This window comes from Struthio camelus, chromosome 1 (assembly GCF_040807025.1).
Source record: "Struthio camelus isolate bStrCam1 chromosome 1, bStrCam1.hap1, whole genome shotgun sequence".
NCBI classification, from domain to species: Eukaryota; Metazoa; Chordata; class Aves; order Struthioniformes; family Struthionidae; genus Struthio; species Struthio camelus.
This window is the reverse complement of record NC_090942.1, coordinates 125873954-125888685: the sequence shown is the minus strand read 5'-3', so window position 1 is coordinate 125888685 and position 14732 is coordinate 125873954. Positions and strand designations below refer to the sequence as shown.

The 14732-nt window shown below is 44.5% G+C and overlaps 1 protein-coding gene across 5 annotated transcripts in view; it reads right to left on the bottom strand.

Annotated features, from left to right (window-relative positions):
- AGPAT3 (1-acylglycerol-3-phosphate O-acyltransferase 3) overlaps positions 1-14732 on the bottom strand; it is a 106416-nt gene that overhangs the window by 63683 nt on the left and 28001 nt on the right. The window contains exon 2 of one of the 5 annotated variants that reach the window (XM_068915580.1): positions 7821-7891. The exons of 3 other annotated variants lie outside the window; for them this stretch is intronic. The gene's annotated coding sequence lies outside the window, so the exon portion shown is untranslated. Of the gene's footprint in view, positions 1-6776; positions 6887-7820; positions 7892-14732 lie in introns of those variants that run through there. One more of the 5 variants, XM_009679538.2, reaches the window with a different exon arrangement.

Below are 14732 nucleotides of genomic sequence, written 5' to 3'. Positions count from 1 at the left end.
AAACGGGCTGTGAAAAAACACCTAAATTAATTTTGTAAAGGAAATGATTATTTAATTGTAAGCACAAGTTTTTCTACCATAGCGTATCAGAAGTCTGTAACGCCAGAGCAATTCCAGTGACTCTTCTTTTATTTTAAGAACTGGAAGAATGTATGTGTTTAGAATATGCCTATTATAGAATATATTTAAGGCTGCAGCAGAACATAGTTCTGCTTAACACAAAGTTATACATGGAAACAATTATACTTAGTGTCAGGTGTAGCACCTAAACACTACAGCAGTTAAGACTTGCTGTGGAGTATGGAAAATATACACAGGAATTATTTACAGGGCAAGGGTTAATCTTAATTTCACAGCTTCTCTCCTTTTCTCATCTTTCAAGTCCATAAAGGGAAAAGGGGCGGGGGGGAAGCAAACACTCATTTCTTCCTCCTCTAGTTGAGTTTCACAATGATGTGCTCCTTTCATTATGATGCACTTCTGTCATCTTCATTTTGTGCCCTGCCTCAAACACCCAGTTTGATTCAGTGTGGAACCTCTCTTGTGCAGCTGAGCCTGCATAAGCACTCCTCCCATTACTCTGAGGTTTTCTTTAGTGTGCAGTAGATTTATTGATAGCTTTTAGACTGTAGGTCTTTAAATGGTCTTCAGTTAGGAGAAAACAAAAAAAACAAAAAACCCAAAAACTCAAAGCACAATTCTCCATAATTACCCACTGATGAGAAGCACTTGATCATTAAGCTTCATGCTCCACAAGCAGATTTTCATTATCTTTTTCTTATGAATTCACTGGGCTGATGAAGTTAAGGTGAAAGAGTAACCTCATGGGATTTCAGAATTCCAGCTAGTATCTGTAAAAAATCTCTTTCATTTATGAGCCTTGTATTTGTAAAAGTTCAAAAAAAAAAAAAAAAAAAAAAAAGGTGTATATAAAGCGTTCACCTTACCAGGATTAAAAATCCTGGTGCTCTCTGTGTGCACGATACACCTTGGATCAGCTAGTTTCCGTGGTGGGGTCTCTGCTCACAGTCCCTGCAGGGGTCCTAGCTGCTGTGCCACTCTCTGCACTAGCCACAGCATTTGCTACACGTGTTGAGGCTAGCAAGGACAGGGGCAAACCAAAGGTTCATGAAGATGTTTCACTAGGAAAACTAGACAGACTTCACTTTCTCTGGAGGGGATTTACCAGTAGTCTCAGCAGATCCAGCAAGGTAGCATGAGATGCCGACTGATCCCACCAGCAGCAGCTCTGGAAGGGAACGGTGGTCCCCTGAGGGTGTCCCCTGCCAGCCGCTGACACATGCGGCCTCACAGCCCTGCTGCACCACTGGGAAGTGCTGTTTTCCCACCTGTGAAGTGGGGAAATGGGGCACAGCAGGGCCACATAACTCAACCAGAAGTCTGGGATCAACCACGCAACAGCTCCCAAGATCACAAGGCCCCTGCCAAAACCATAAGCATTACATCATCTTCTGTCTCATCTGCTTCCCTGGATCTCCTCCTTCCCCAACCTCGATGCAGAAACAAGCTCTCCCAGAGCTCACCCATACACATATTGCCATCAAGCCCCTATTAAAAAGGGACTGCCACCAGGGTCGTAAGTGAATCAAGGAGGCTTGGGTAAAAATATTCTCACAAACTGTTCCTCCTTAGCCCTACTGTTGTCCACCTGATTATCTGCCTTCGCTCTGGAGATCCTTCAAGCTTCCAAGCTGCTCGCAGAACATCTACTACTATCAGCACTAGCACAAGTAAACTGCCACACGAGATAGCTACATCCTAGCACTGGGCAGAAATTCACGTGGCAGCAAACTGCACCTGTTAGGATCCTCCACTTTGGTAGTTATTTTATTTCTCAAGACTAGACTAAGCTAACTGCATGTGCTTCTGCTTATTCACTATTCGTAATTCAAATATAAGTGAAATTAAAAGGTTATGGAGCAGCAATCTGGTTAAGAACATTAATGAAAATGAATAGGATTTTAGAAATAAAAACTTACTATAAGACACGTGCACAACTAGTCAAAAGCGTTCTCCCTGCCCCAATCCCCTAGCACACTGCATTAAGAAAGTAAAAGCCTTTTAAGGAAGGCTTTAAAATTCTGAACTGCTGCATAAGATCTGAAGAGGCAATGGTGAAACTAGTTGCATTTACTATCACACCTCGCTCAATCAGAGAGGACAATTAAACATAGCTGTACCCTGAGAAAAATATTCTTTTTCATTAAGGGTGAAGTCAGTTTTCTCTCTTAGTAAACTAACTACATGTGTGTGCTTGAAAATATTGTCCTTGTGCACATAATTAGCAGTGAACCAGGTTATAATTTTGCATACATCAACTGTTCAGGATCTCAAAAAAAAAAAAAAAGACACATTCCACATATTCCTCTCCAAGCAACAGTGACCAACAATCAATTTAAAAAAGAAAAATACTATTTTCAGAGCTAAATGACGTGATGGTGAAGTCCTAGTTTATCTTCTCCAGAAAAATCTGTGCGCTGGACCTTTGACCTAATTTTTTCTTTGTGTAAATAGTAAGAAAAGATTTTTTTTTTTAAACCGCATCTTCAGAGTATTTCAAATAATCAGATATATATATACACACATAGATTTCCAAAAGCCTGATCCAGCTTGAACCGGTTGTAATCTAAAATAACAATGTGATTCCTAACAGGATGCATTATATCATCTTAGCTTGTCTTTGGTCAAACACAGCAAGAGAGTAAACTGCTTTTTGTGTCAGAGGTTAAAAACAGAGGGGAAGAAAAAATCCCAAGTCAAACGGAAGAGGGCACAGCCAAGGAGAGACAAAATACTTGTGAGCAAAGGGTGACAGCACGGAGCGTTTTATTAATCTTGCATGAATTCAGCCAAGGAACCTGCTAATGGGTGATGCAAGCTCCTCCCAGTGGCCTGGGCTGCTCCAGCCGCGACAGGCGGAGGAAAGCCTCAGAGTGCTCACTCACGCCCGCCCCAGGGCGGCTGAGGGCACCTGCGGGGCCCCAGTTCACCCCAGGCCAGCATGACTGCAGGAGGTGCCAGATATTTTTAGGGCTAAACCACAAGTTACATCTGACCTGCTGTTAAGTTCAAACGGATAAGCTGCCCCAGCTGGAAGGCGCTGCGATGCTCTCCCCGTTCGACTGCAGAAGGGCAGGCTGTCGCTGGGAGGGGACGCAGCCCTGGCGACGAAACGCCCAACGGGCCACAGACAGGAACAGTCTGCTCTCCCCATCCATGCCAGGCTGGTGGAGGCTTAAACTGCACCCAGAAGGAGAGATATAGATACACGTACACACAAAAAGCACGCAACTTTCTCCTAGGAAAGACAGCAAGGCATTGCAAGTCACTGCATGGGGATGCAGGAGGGAAACTATTGTCAGGTGCCTGTAAGAAAAGGCTAGGCTAACATCTGCCAGGGATGACTGAAGCATAAGGAGAGCTAATGTGCCTCCTGGGTCGCCTCCAACTCTGTTTTCTCTAAGATAGCAGCTGTGTTCTCTCACACAACCTGTGAGAAGCCAAAAAGCCTGACCTCCCCATGCACCACAGAGTACACAGGCCTTCTGACAGGAGCACGCTGTAGATGGCATGCACTTGCCTTTGGCTCATCTCGGTGTTACTGGCTACCAAAATGCATGTGCAGTCTGTAAATAAAGGAATGTGGCAGAGAATTAATAAAGTCTCAAGTTGCACATGACGGGTGAACATACATGACAGAGTGCTGAAGTAACAGCCAAATCTTAAACCAACGTAAACTTATTCACCCATTCCCCAGTTCATTCTCACAACACAGATCTGAAGAGACTGCTCCGAATATAATCAGTGGCTAACTAGGTGCAAGAAGCCCTATCTGCTGCAGACTGAGAATTACTTCAAAGTGCAAATTGAGAATTACTTCAAACTCTGTTTCAAGCAAATCATTCTCCCACTCCGAAAAATCTGAGCTTCTAACATTAGAGATCTTTTGCAAGATTATTCCCTCATCTCACACTGACAAGGATGCCAGAATTACTAAATCTCTGACTGTAAATGAAGCTGTTCCATGCAAGCAGCTTTCCTATCGTGGAACCATCTCTCTAGTGAGATCCATTATACATTTCAGGGTTTCACTATGGTATTTAGTATCTTTCTTCCATAAACGCAAGAGCTGAGTGGTCTTGTAATCTCTGAGATTGCAAGTGCTCAGCCTCTACAGCTGGAGTAATTAAACCAACTTCTCATACCACTACCCACATCAAGTCTCTTCCTCAGCATCTTTTCTGTTCCCACATCGTACTCTTAAATCAAACCAAGAGAAGTTATTTTCTAAGATCAGTTGACTTCTCTCCCTCGCAATCACTGCAACCCAAATGATACTGATTCTGAGCAGATATGAAGCATCTTGCTAAACATCCAGAAGGTCTCTTTTAAAGAAAAAAGTAGACGTCAATGCTAGTGATATTTTTAGTGCCTCACTTGTTCTATATTTATTCCTTTGTGTCTATCTGGGGGGGGGGGGGGAAAGAAAGCAAGCCTGATCTCTGATGAAGCATTACCAGAAAATATATTCTGCTGGAAAGTCTGCTTTATGGCTCTCAGCTAGGTGAATGAAGCACAGATGCATTGCAAATAGTATATCTCACCATCCATTCAACCATACAAGTCTAACGGCTAGCAGTGTATACAAAATAATAGCTCCTCAGGGTTTCAAAGTAGTGCTTTTAAAAATGGAAAGCAAACTCCTCAGTGTAAATCTTTTACCACTCTACTTAAATGCAGCACCTTAGCCTCATGCAAAAAAAGAAAGTCAACCTGAAGCATTTTTAACTGCCTAAAACCCAACAAAACTCAAGATGCTTTGTAGATTTTCTGTTAAAAACAAAACCAAACCTCAATTCCAGAACATATCACACTTCAACAAAACCTCAGGTCAGCAGCAACAGCAGCAGCTCGGGTCATACATATCTGCAGGTGATAAAAGACTACTTATCTCTTCCTTACTCTTTTTCCTTATAGCTGCCACCTTTTTTGTCCCAAAGTCCCTTTCCCTGTTACCTCCAATTTGTTTACCTCAATAGCCTCCTGCCCGTGATCTTAGGCAAATTAACGGAAGAGTTATTTTCAAGGGTCAGTACTTAGAGCAGGGTACAGATTATCAAAGGTATGGCTTACTCGCATGGGAAGACATACTTCAGAGACAGGAAAAGCAAAACTGTCTCAACAAAGCTTCTCGTAGTTGCAATTAACTTTTATTAATAAAAACAAACAAACAGAAAATAGAATGGTTATTTAAGAGATGTTTTTTAAATCCACAAAAATTGGAAGAAGGGCTTATTTTAACTTACATTTTGAAGCTAACAGTATTTCAATTCAATGCTCTAGAAGGATACTAGCTGTCTAACTGCAGTAATTTTAGATTTTTGCATTATACTAGATCCGATCCCTTAATACACTTATCCAAACAGCAAAAATTGGGCTGGGGCAGGGAAGGTACTGATAAAATATTGACCTTTCTATACGACTTGAAATTTTTCTCTCTCCCCAAACTTGAAAGACTTAGCCCTCCTTCCATATAGTCTCTATCAAAAGAGATATTTCTATCTACCAGACAGACACATCTTGTCACTTATCCATACTTTCCAATTATCTTTCCAAATAGCGCTACCCACACATTGACAGCTCTCTAACTGTCTCTATCCAGAATCCCAAAGCAAACAACAACAACTGAGGGGCTTCATAATATGAAACTTTACCAGGAATTTCCTCAGTGTTCATACTGGTATCAAATGAGTAAGCTTGGTCAATGGCAGGGTATTAGTACCATCATACAGTACAAATCACTTCAGTCAGCAACTTTCCAGAGAGGTAAAAGCGTGGATTTTCTAAAAATTACAAGCCTTTTTCAAGTTCAAATGTGTGCATCTCAGTTTCACGAATTTTGGACTGACCCTTGTATATTGACCCTTAGCAGACCTTGCATTGCATCAATATTGCATTATGGAAGCCACTAACTCCTCAGATTAAATGTACACAGTTTTAAGAAGTAAGCTGCTCTTAAAGTGCTTTAACTGAGCAAACCCACCTAGTTGTCCTTCTGTCCAGTTTGGAACTATTTTTTTCCGTCAATTAAAATGTTTCCCAACCAGCTATGGTTTCATTTCAGTCTTCTGTAGAAAACCAAAAACAAGGAAATAGCTAGCTCTAATTCAAGAATCCTCTCTTTTCAGCCACAGAAAATTCACAAAATAAGGAAATTCTTCTCTCACTGTTGCCACCACCTCTTCTACTACCAAAATACAATTTTTTTGGATAGAGGGAGGGAGGGAGGGAGAGACCAACCAAAAAACCTCTCTGGTTATTAAACAAACAAAAAATCCCAGCCACAACAAAAACTCAGACTTAAGGTTTTCTCAAGAGAAGCATATCTGCGGGAGAAGGGAGAACATTTCATATTTATTCTTATTTCATAGATTTAAAAAAAAACTGAGTCCACATGACTTTTTTGGACAATTTGTCCACTTTTCATGAATTGGATAACCCCTTCTTAAAAAAGGATTAAATTAATTCCAGGATGAGCATATCCAGAAAAGTTTATCCAGAAATACGCATTTTGAATGAACTATTTTTTGCCTCTGGCAGTCTTCCCTTCTGCTATATTATTTCGTGTCCAAATTGACCTCTTTTGTGCTTCTATTAGTTCTCTGGTGTCAAACTGACCACATATAACCTGTCCACCTCAAGGGCAACGTACACCTAGCTATAACCTGTTTGTAATTAGACAGTCACTCACATACCCTTCTCAGTGTTACAGTCTTCCATTGTGCTCCTCTGAACAGGCCCGTGCAGACATCCCAAAGAGAAGAGCTGGTTCCTCACAGGAGCCATGGACACAGAGACTCACAAGGATACATGCAAATAAACAGCAGAGGGGGTCATTCCCAGGACAGCAATGCTGCAGCCAAGAGAATCAACTCCAGCACATGAATTATAAAAATATCTTCTCCCAGAGGAATTAAGACTGCAACAAGACCTCCAGCACCTGCCCCGATTACGCCTTGTTGCTTTTTGCAGCTTGTCAAGTCCAGCAAGAACACCACTGAGCCCTGGTCATAGTATCAAAGGCACCAGGGAAGCCGCAGACTCAATGAACACATCTAAAACTGCACCTTCGTTCACAGCACTGGTCCGATTTTGAAGGGAATGCCCTATCGCTCCCACTTACTGCACACTGATTTGGATCACAGAATGATTTTTGCTGTGAACAAAAAATTCCCTGTGGATGAAACTAAACCAGAAGATCCATGCAAGAGTCACACCTAATGCACTCTCAACCCTACTTGGGACACGAACATCCAAAGCAATGAGCGGACTGCACGTCTGCGACGTCCTCCAGTATGTCCCAAGCAGTAGGAGATACTTCAAGTGTCAAGAGCTCGTGCAATACCCGAAATACCTCACGCTAAACAAAGGGATAAGTAACACCTGCACTTTTGTATTTGTTATTAACCACCAACTCTTAATTCTTTGTGATTCACTTAATCTTCCACTGAGGCCTTGGCGACCAAGCCCACCTATATACAGCATAACCTGCTAATGAAGCCCTCCTAGGCTTCCCTACAACCCCCCTATGGCCAAAAAGGAGTGTAATTTGTGGTGTTCCCATTTCTCTGGAATGTAAGGCAGGGAGCAGCTCTTGCAGAAACCAAACATGGTAACAACTCCTCCCCTCATTCTGCTCTGTCTTTCATATTCCAAAAAGCCTGAAACCTGGCAGAGCCACGCGCCACGCTGTCACCAAGGGTGAGCAGCAGTGCTGCAATCCCACTCCTGATACTTACCTAGCAACGTACATCCTCCTGCAGAGATCTTGCAGGGCAACCAGGAGACTCTGTGCTCAGCAGGTTAGGAGCTGCAGAAAAAGGACCAAATACACAACTGACTTCATTCCCATGTTCAGTGGGCAGGCTGCAGGCAGGGGAGAGCCTGTCGGGTGAGTGCCCCAGGGAAAGAGGGGAGAGGGAATGGTTACTCTGTGATGTCTGCCATGCTCTGTCATCATGTCTGATGGATCATGAAGGCCACAACTTGCCATGCTGTACTCCAGCGTGAGAAACATCAGCAGGAATCCCAGGTCACGGGGTACCAGGGAGGGTAGCCCTGTGTTTAGCACAACCCCAAGAGTACGCAGGCCTAGACCATCCCCTGATCTGGATAGACTGTGATGTGGCCTACAGCAGATTCACAGCAGTCACTGGTCAGATGTCCTCAAAGGCCATCATGGGGGCAATCAAGGCCACCAGAGATTCTCAACAGGCTCTCCATTCAGTGGAGACCAGAAAAATAAAACAAGGAATCAACATTTCAAGGAGACCCCTTTTCCTTCCCTTCTACTTTCACTCTCTCTGCCGCTCTCCTTTCTCCTGCTCCTCCCATGCTTCTCTGCCTTCCCCTGCTGCAAATATTAGCGGGTCACAGGACAGATTCCTACAGCACAGCGCTGACCATGGCACAGGGATAGTTCACCAGCACAAGGTAGGACATCTCATTTGGAGCTCAACTTCGCTTGTGCCTTACAGGAGCTAGCCAGGGCAGAAATAGGTCTATTAATTTATATATACACCTTCCACCTCCTTCTGCCACTCCCACCACCCTGCATCCTTGAAAACCAGGGGGAAAATAGCCACAGTCACACTACTGCATTATAGCCACATGGCAAGGACCAACCAGCTTGCTTTTCTCTCCTCCATAAGCCCCTCTGATGTAGAGAGGGTCTCAAAGGCAAAGACAGCCCCCACCCTCTGCAGCTCCTGCAGAAAGTCCTCCATCTCCAGCAACCCCCCCCCCCCCAAAAAAAAAAAAAAATCACAGATGCCAGTGCATACACCTGCACAGGAAGGGAAGAAATGTAGCCAGCCCCAGTGTCAGCTGACACATCCCCCCTACAATCTACATAGTTTTTACTTAGTTATTTAAATGGGGCCAGGAAGACATAGGCTTTATATAGAGTTATGACTGATGAGGCCTCTTCTATCATCACAACTCTGAGAGAAGTCTCTGCACTTCTAGGTAATAGTAATAAAAAAATAAAATACAATAAAATGATAAAAAAGCCAACCTGGCCTAATCCCTCACAAGCAAACTTTGCGGGGATGGGACACTTGCATGGTTTGCAATATTCCTCGTCTCTCTTGTCCTAAAAGCTCTAGGCACCACTGCCTCCCCTCAGCAACCTCTTCCCATGACATGGCAGCAGCTAATACAGACCTTACCAAGCTTGCCTTCCTTTCCCCACCCCAGCAAATCAGAGAGACAGCTGCCCCTTGAGCCCATGCCCCCCACTTCTTCTGCAAACCACTCTGACTTACGAAGTCTCCTGAAATAAATATGATAGCAGTCACAGGCATACACCTGAACATATGGAAGGCCAAAAGGAGGATCAGGGAAAATGCTGTCAAAGTAATCAGTGTGGTCAAAAAGGGATGTTTGATTGAGTGCCACAAGGAAGAGAGTGCACATGTGTGTGCATGCATATGCTTACAAACATGGTATGAGCAGGTTAAGGAGATACAGAGTAGCATTAGGAATCTCTTGCCCTGTATTCAGCACATCATTCACCCACTTATGAGGCGTGCCATGTAGTTGTGTTCCCCTGGAGCAGACTGAGTGGAACAAGATACTCAGCATGGTGGTGCTCTCTGTGATAGTGCCCTGGAGGAGTGCCATCCCCTAGGTGCCCCAACTGCCTGAAGTAGCTGCGGAAGGCTGAAATTACAGTCTCTGAAAAGACTCATCCACTGCCTCGATGCTGTGCAGGACACAGCAGCCACTTGTGATTTGGAGGTGTTGTGAATATTCACATCCCGTCTCTCCTGCAGATAGCGCTAACAAGGCAAGATATATGAGGGCAGCAGCGATAAATATGCTTCAATGGTTCAAAGACCGCAGGAATGTCAAGCGGCTGTCCCCACTGTTTACTTATCCATGATGGCCTTGGACCAGGCATCAGGTTGGAATCAATGCTGCTCACACCACTTGGGTGTGAGTAAAAACCCAAATGATCTTTTTGATCCCTCCCACACCCACTATCCGAAGGTAAAACGTTTGGAAGACTGCCTTGGAAACCTTAATCATAACTACACCCAGGGTGGACTTTCTCATTCCGCATCAGCTCACCACCAGTCGTAGACACTGAAGGTCACATGACTCTACATATTGACAGTAACTCTCTTGCACAAGGCCTAGGCTGCTGGAACTTCATACAACGATAGGAACTTCATACAGTGACAGCAGAAATGCTGTTCCACATGACAGCAGAAGGCCTTGACTATAGCTCCTCACACGCAAAAGCTCTGTGCTCACTGCTGGTCATTTCATGATTCGAGAACAATGGCATCCTACCAAGCAATCTTGTCCAGCAGGACAAGAAGCAAAGCAGCTACAAAACTTCAGAGAAAGCTGTTACTTCTGTCTTCTTCCCCAAAAAACAGAATGCCCAGAAGGTGAGAGTACAGTTATTTGGGTGTGCTCCTGGGGCAGCTGATGGTAAAGAACCCCATTCGCCCCCACCATGACCAAACTCAGGAGTCAGGAGGGGAAGCACACATCAGATTGCCTAGGTCGCTCAAGTGAGCGGGAATAGAAAAAAAGCTTGTTCCCACAAGAGGCTTACATAGGCAACAGGCACGTGGCAGTAACACGGATGATGTTAGCATGTCAATCAGACAAGTGGATGATTTGACCCTTCCTGCAGCAATGGTCCAAAGAACAGAGGTTAGTGAGGCAACTTTCCTTCAGATAACTCTGAACCACATGCACAGAATGGACAGCCAGTCAAGGGGAGCAGCCTAACTCTCATTCAAAGAGCAATTAACACACAAACCACATAAAATAGACATCTGATCCTACCAAGCTGCACAACTGGCTAATATAGATACAGCCAGCCAAAGCTCGCCCGGGCAAGGAGATCTCTTTCCAACACAGACAAATTCATGCAAGATAGCCCCAAAAATCCATGCCAAAGCCAAACACTGCACTGCTGGGAAGACACTTTCTACCAGAAATCACTATGAGTACTATGTTCTCTAGGACAGTGCAGTTCCATTGCTTTGGGTTTGGTTTGTTTTAATAAACATATGTTTTAGGTATCTGATGGACAGGTGCCTTTCCAACCTTCCCTTCACTACAACACGTACAATTGTTATAACCACTACAACTACTAGGAAAATCAGAGATGGCATGTTTATTTCAACTGATATGGACAGAAAAGCATAACAAAGTCCTTTGACTCCCAGCTGGAGCAATATCCTGAGATTGAACGTTTCACATGGGCATATTTTTCCCTCCCTCCCCAAACATGACATTCAGACACCCGAAGGTTATAAAACACTGCGCTAGTATTATTCATCCTCTCAGGATCTGAATCCCATGAGCTAAGGATAAATTGCTGTAGAAGCCTATTCATTTTTCAGTGGACTTTGTGCCGATTTGCAAACTATACAAAGACTTTAAGGCAAAGGTAGGCCTTTCTTTTGGCATGCATGCTGTCAGGCATTGCAGTTGCTTCTACCTGAGGCGCTACTCTGCAGCTGGAGCTATGCTGTTAATGAGAAGGCCAGAAAGCCAAGCAGCACTGACTGACCCATATTCACGCAGTTCAGGGCTAGGGTACCCTAAGGTAGGTTTATCTCAAGAGTGCTAACCAGTGTCATCCAAATCAGATCAGGGAGCAAGCTGACAGCTGAGCAGTGTTGATGAAAAGGGATCCAGCCTTTATGATCATTTTTTGGCCTTTTCTACAAAGCGTCTTCTTGGTCCTGCAGCAGTCACAGCACTCTAGCAAGTAATTCTTCCGAGTGTTTTGCTGACCTAGGCACTCATTCCTGAACACAGCCCTTCTCTGCCTTGCAGTGAACCAGCACCATGCTCCCACATAAGGACTCTACAGACATGCACACAGGAGGTCTAGTGCCCTGTCCTTTCCTGTCCTCCTAACTCCACTACTCTGGCCTGCTGCATGGATCCTACGTAAAAGAGAAATCAAGGAATGGAGGGGACGTTCTATTACAACTAGGCCTACCCTGATTTGAGGGGATCACAAGAAGGGTACTCCAATACTGAGGAAGGTGGGGAAGGATGAGCAATGTTTTAATGGGGGGGGGGGGAGGGGGGGGAAGTGGAGAATAACCTTTATCACTCTTTCTAGAGACTGGCATTATTTTTTCAGTAAGCCACTTCTCTATTTCTCAGCTTTCCCAGCTCCTGCACTAGATGTGCAGCTTGACAAACCCAACTAAGAACATTTATCAGTCATTGAAAACCTGAGAGATATCGGATCTTACACACATACAAACATTAACCTACAGGTAAATTCTCTGGTGGACCTCAGCGTTTTCCCCCAAAGAGGGAAGAAACAGCTGCAGAACAGAAGGAAAAAGGAGAAGAAAAAACCCCCACACTCTTGAACAGGCAATCCACTCCCCTTTTAGGGGTGAGAGTAGCAGTCAACAGGGAACAGCCAAATTTGGGGATGGGGGGGAGGGGGAGTCAAAAAGGTATATTAAGGGAACTGACTAAGCAGAGCTGACAGCTGCCTGCAAGAGATGACAGAGGCAGCCCCACCTCTATAGGAGATAACAAGGGACCCTAAGAAATGCTGAGGGAAAATCCTGACTAGAGCTGTACACTAATACCTTCCTATCATCCACTACTGTTCGTGTTTGGACAATAATCTGAGGCCTGAGGAAAGGACTAATTTGAGCACAGCTAATCGCTGTCTAGGCTGATGAATCAGCTCACCAGTGTACATTCTCCTTCGGGAGAGAAGAGAAAACTGGCAAACGACAGCATTGCAGAAGAAAGCAATGAGGAAGCGGCTGCTGAATTTGGAGCAGACTCTTGTGTGGAAAACATTTTGGTGCAGTGTTCTTGGCCATCATCATCCCCAACCAAGCATGTCCTCCAGCCCGAAAGGTACATACATATTCCCTTACAAAACCTAGCCACAGGCACTTGCCTTCCAACTCCCAAATGCAAGATCAGCAAAACCCAAGACTTTTGCTACTGTAGGTACAAGTAACAGTGAACCAAAAAAATCCATTCTCCAATATGTGGCAAAGACCAAGGAGTGCATACCAATGCACTCCTCACAAAGACAATGATCAATCATGTGCATCCAAAAGCTTTGAGCTTATGACATATCTACACTTACATTTCATGAAGCCTGCTCTGGTTATTTGGGGGTATTTTTGGTGGTAACTTAAGATCCACTGGCTTAAAGTCTGGGCTGTTATCTCCACTCAAACTTGCATAAAATGACATGCAAAATACACCTAAAATGCCCCTTATAAAATTATTTTGTAAGAACCTTAAAGAGTATTCAGACTAAAACAGCGCTACAAAACCTAAAGTATGGCTACTATGCAGCCCAGAAGACTTGCTGCAATTGCAGAAGCAGTCCTCCTGCTTCTTCAACGTTTTGCAGAGGTTACTGCACCTTTTCTGCTCAATGAAGCTTCCACCTTCCCCTTTCCTCTCCCAGTCTTGCACACAAGCTCAACCAACAACTCAAAAGCAGCACTCGATATTGCAGCATCAAGCCTTGCCTGGGGTATTCCACCCATCTCTCGCTACAATCCCCAAGGCAGCTATTCTCCTTAGGAAAACAATCCTTGGGAAATACTTAAGTCAGGGGAATTGCAATCAAATTGTCTCCCAGAATGACTAGAGGAAAGGTTTCTTGCAACAGAACAAGTTGTTTTCAGGTTGACAAAGAGGGCAGAGTGAGTGAAAGGACCTTGACATCACGGGCCTTTGCTAGTTAGTGAATTTCCAAAAAAGGTCTAGGTGTTGGGATTTCTTCGCCCAGTCTCTGCTGACACACCAAGAGACCTGGTTGGAGGTGAGAAAGCAGGCTCAAGGCTGATGGCATTATCAGTGGCCCCAAGCCACTCCAGGAGCCACTGCTGCACAGACTCCTCAGAGCTCTCCAGCACACTGTCAAGCTGCTCTTCACATAACAATCGAGCACCGAACTAGGCAGCAGCAGATCAGAAGCAAAGAGACAGAGGAAGTTCCCAGGTGGCGAGGGTTGCACAGAACACCAGGGGAAAAATCACACCCATGTGCTCCCACGCAGAGCTCCTCTGAAACAGCACCAACGCTGGGAAGCTGACCTTCAGCATGCAGAGGCTGCGCTCCTGCCAGCGGTCACCCTTGCCCTGCATGGCTATCTTCTCTTATCAGGCCCACATTTCATTTCCATACTCAAAAACAGCCTCTAAGAGAGGCTGCTGCAGACAAGGGCATCGCAAAGCAGCAGTTCTGCTTCTTCCTCCACCCTGGCAGCTGAACAGTCAGAGCAACTAGGCTGCACGATCACACATACGCGTGCTGCAGCTTAAATATCTTGATGATTTTCAGGATCATGCCACCAAGAAAGCGTTCCACTTTGCTGTCTGACAGCAACCTAAAAATGGAAAATGTGAAGGATAAAAGAATCACAGGAATTGATATTTGGGCTCACACTTCCAAATATCTGGTGTCCTTTGGAAAGCCTCTTACAACACACAGGAAAGTGAATCCCAGAATGCAGACAGACCAAACAGCAGGTAAGCAAAAAGCCTATGGCTGGCTAGTCTTGCAAAAACAAGCTGCCACACAAGCGCGTTGATTCAAAGGGAGGTAGGTTAGAGCCATCCCAGGGACATGTTCTGGATTATTTCACTTTTATCAAACATTTGATGCAAATATAT